The sequence below is a fragment of the Setaria italica genome, chromosome IV, assembly GCF_000263155.2.
Source record: "Setaria italica strain Yugu1 chromosome IV, Setaria_italica_v2.0, whole genome shotgun sequence".
Lineage (NCBI taxonomy): Eukaryota > Viridiplantae > Streptophyta > Magnoliopsida > Poales > Poaceae > Setaria > Setaria italica.
This window is the reverse complement of record NC_028453.1, coordinates 36,655,658-36,659,531: the sequence shown is the minus strand read 5'-3', so window position 1 is coordinate 36,659,531 and position 3,874 is coordinate 36,655,658. Positions and strand designations below refer to the sequence as shown.

The following is a 3,874-nucleotide window of genomic DNA, read 5'->3' as shown; positions in this document are numbered from 1 at the left end:
TAGTAGTACTAGATTACCGCGTGTCGCGTTGCTTGGTGGTGGGTGGTGTGGATCCAGCACCGCCGCTGTGCCTGGGACGGACCAAGGCGGCGAGGAACCCGGACGGAAAGAAGAAGAAGAAGAAGAAGAAGAAGAAAAGACGGCCGCGCCGCTGGAGAAGTGGAGCGGGGAGGGGGCGGTTGGCGGCCCGGTTGCGATTGCGAGCGAGACGGAGCGGCGGGGAAAGCTACTGGCTACTAGTAGTGGCGAGGCGAGGCAGGCAACCGATCGGACGGAGGAGGGAGACGATGGTGTGATGCGAGGCGGGGGTTCGGGCGGGGGAGGCGGCCGGGTATTTATGGAGGCCGCGCGCGGCCTGTGGCCCGGCCCGGAGTTGCGGCCAGGGTCGTGGTGGTGGCCCCGCGGGGGGTGGTGGAGCGGAGGGAGATGCGTGTGCGCTTGGCAACGGACCATCAGTTTCGTCTCGTCCCGGCGCGCCGGAGCGGAAAGGGGTTCAGAAGGCCGCGCCAGAGAGAAGGTTCCTCGGCAGTGGAGTTGGAGACGTCGACGAGGATCTCTCCATCCATCTCACGCACCACGCGTCGGGGCTCTCATCCTGTGCGTGCCGTTGCCACGGCACGCGGCCGCCGGTGATCTGATCGTCGCGGCCTTGTTCCCTTTCGCATTATTTTGCTTGCTTTGCTTTTTATAATAATTTATGTAAAAGCCAGTGTCACGTCCTTAATTATCCGTAGAGCCGGAACGAATTGGGACACGCCGGTTTTGACGCGCTGGATGAAAAGAAAAAAAAAGATGTGCAGTATGTGTACACTAGCAGTTCGCCGCAGATGGGGCACGTGACGTGACCGGGTTAGCTAGGCTTAGGGATATGATGGCACTGCCACCGCTGGCCCAAGTGCATGCCGGGAACGGCAAGTAGCTAGCTTCTGATGACACGGTAACTAAGCTAATAACTTCCCTATCAACACATACTTAAACTAGTATAGTAATCAAGGCTTAATAGGACAGCAGCTACGTACCAGCCTGCTACCACGAGGCGACACGAGCGCATGCTGCTGATGCACAGTAAAAAGTGAAGTCGGAAAAAAACAAAAGAAAAGGTGATGAAGCTGCACTGCATTATATTCTCCTCCTCCAATTCCATTTGCAGTAGCAAACTTGAGCTTGCATTGCATGCATGGCCTGCAGGGAGGAAAGAGAGTGGATCGAGCAGGAAGGAGCTCTGGATACACACCACGTATGCGGTGGGCAGGCTCCATCTGTGAGGCATGCACGCACGGTCGGGAGCTACGCGGTCGTTTGCTTTCTTCGGTCCACTCCAGCCGCTTTATAAGAGTATAGTAGCATAGTACTGAGTTTTTCCACAAAAAAAAAAGATTAGTATAGTACTGCCACTGCATGCCCTTTTTTATTTTTTTTGGACAGAAAAAAAAATGCATGGCCGTGCCATGGCATTAGGTTTGAATGCACGACGCATCAACACGCAGACGCGTCCGAGTATTTACGACGTAGGGGGCACGCACAAAATATAATTAATGTCAGGTGCCACTTAGCTTGTTGGATTATACTGCACGGGCCCGGCAGGCGTCAAATTAGTTAATTATTATAAACTTGACCGGCCGGCTTCGTGTGGCGGCCGGGGCTAGCTTGTTGGATGCATGCGCGCGCGTGGCGGGGCTAGCTTCCAGTCTGCTGCGTACCAGCACGCATGTGCGCACCGCCCGGCCCGTGAAGACCGGCAGGCACGTCTCTCACGATAAAAGACCGACCGGGAACGCTGTGCAGCGACTAGCCAGCTCGTATCTTTTTCCTTTTCCTTCTCGAAGCGACTAGCCAACTCGATCGTTTTACGCGCGCACAGTGCATGCATGCATGCCCAACGACGAACAGGAAGTACGTACGTGTTATTCCTAGCTAACCAGAGAGACACGATGGATGATGCACCCACGTACGTCGATCATCGTCGCTAGCTAGCGATCCAATGATCAGTCGTCGAGAGGTCGATGATGGGTCGGATCGATCGATCGATCATCGATCACCGGACAGCAGCAGCAAGCTATAGTGTGCGCGCGAGAAGTGTCGACATGCTTGCACATGCATGTGTCATGTGTGTGTGGTCGATCGACGAATCCATGCAAGGACGGACCACCACTACCAAGCTGCTTTAGGCTATAGGCTAGGCAGGCAGGACACATGTTACGACAAGTGTGCATCAAATTTCGAATGCTCGCCACGTACGACGACGTCGTGATGGATGCGCATCGATCGTGCATATACGTTCCCTAGCGACATCCAACATGTTTACGGTGCGTGCGAGGATTGATCCATCGACTTGACGGCATTGTGTTATGCTGTCTCCGCGTAAGTCTGTGGGTAGTGCTAGTGCACGAGCGCGCACGCGACTCATTTCATCGAGACCGTGACATATAGTCCTATACATGTACAACATGGATACATGACCACATGAGTTATCCAAACCATTCATTTTTGAATCAATGTGAGATGAATTATGAGTAGGTGAGAAATATATGGGGTATGGATCAACAGTTGGATGGAGAGAAATCAACAGTTAAGATAAGCCATGTGGTCATACGTACATATGATTTTACATTTTTCTATACATATGTCGTTTACTATTTCAAGCCATGCATATATATTATTAACATGTATATAGTGGCCGACATGCATGTCCAACTATCGAGCTTATGTATATCTTACTTACACACCCAACTCTAGCATGATTACTGTTTTTTCCGCCTTTCTTATTAATCATTAGCACGTCGTAACCAAGTTATTAACAGTATTACTCAACAGAGATGATGACCGGGTTTCATGTTCAGATATAAGTCTAACCAAATTTATCTGAAATATATTAAGATCTATAGCAGCAAATTAAACTATTATCACCAAATCAACATTTTATTATATGCACGGTGTACGTAAATATGTATACCTTTTCCTACAAATTTGATCAAATTTAAAATAATTTAACTTAAGACAGTTTTAGCTTATACTTTCGGACAGGGAGTAACTAATTATTACTCCAACATTTGGTCGATTATCCAAGAACGGGCCTGCCCACGTCTGTGTATGCGTGAAAATATGGAGACGTACGTGTTCCCATGTTCAAAAGTTGAGGCATCTGGCATCCAGGAGACGTGAAAAATTATAGCTAAGAACAAAAGTTACACAGTGTATTTGATGGTTATTATTCTGGGCTGTATTAGAAAAACTTTTCTAATTGATAAGATGCATTTATTATATAGTCTAAATAATAATGCTGGCTGACCAAGGCCGTCCTATCGGGATCACGTACGTACAATTCTCGTACAGATCGTACTTAGTATATATATGGACGACCTGGCAAGAAAGCTACAGTAGTACATGATGGAGAGACCAATACCACCAACGCAAAAAAAAAAAAAATCGCGACCTGCATGCAGCCACAGTACCACACTCGAGACAGGCACAGGACGACAAGTAGCGAGAGTACAGTCGGTGAGACGACACGTCTGTCGTGCGACGGGGGGATCGACTCGGCATCCACGTCGCCGACCACCGTCCGAGGAATAAAGCCCGCCGGCCGGCCAGCAAATCTAACCGCTCTGCTGCTAGTGGCCCCAGTTTTCAAAAGATTAAAGATGCAATCAGGTAGCTTATTTTATTACAGATTCATAGCTACGGACGGTCACTTTAATTTGTTTGAAAAATCCTTTTGAAATAAAGGTGAAAGCTAGTTCGATGGTCGCGCCAGACAACAAAGTGCGGACGATGCGATTGGAAAAGTGATGATCCGTGTATGCCATGTGTGGGTGTCGTGGCAAGTGTAATAAGGCTTCTCCGTTACTGTTTTCAGCATGGACCAGGTGCTGGA

The 3,874-nt window shown here is 49.3% G+C and overlaps 1 protein-coding gene across 1 annotated transcript in view; it reads right to left on the bottom strand.

Moving 5' to 3' along the window:
* The window catches only part of LOC101761756 (cadmium/zinc-transporting ATPase HMA2), a 7,553-nt gene extending 7,236 nt beyond the window's left edge, over positions 1-317 (bottom strand). The window contains exon 1 of the mRNA XM_004966055.2: positions 18-317. The gene's annotated coding sequence lies outside the window, so the exon portion shown is untranslated. The remainder of the gene's footprint in view (positions 1-17) is intronic.
* Positions 318-3,874: the final 3,557 nt, after the last annotated feature.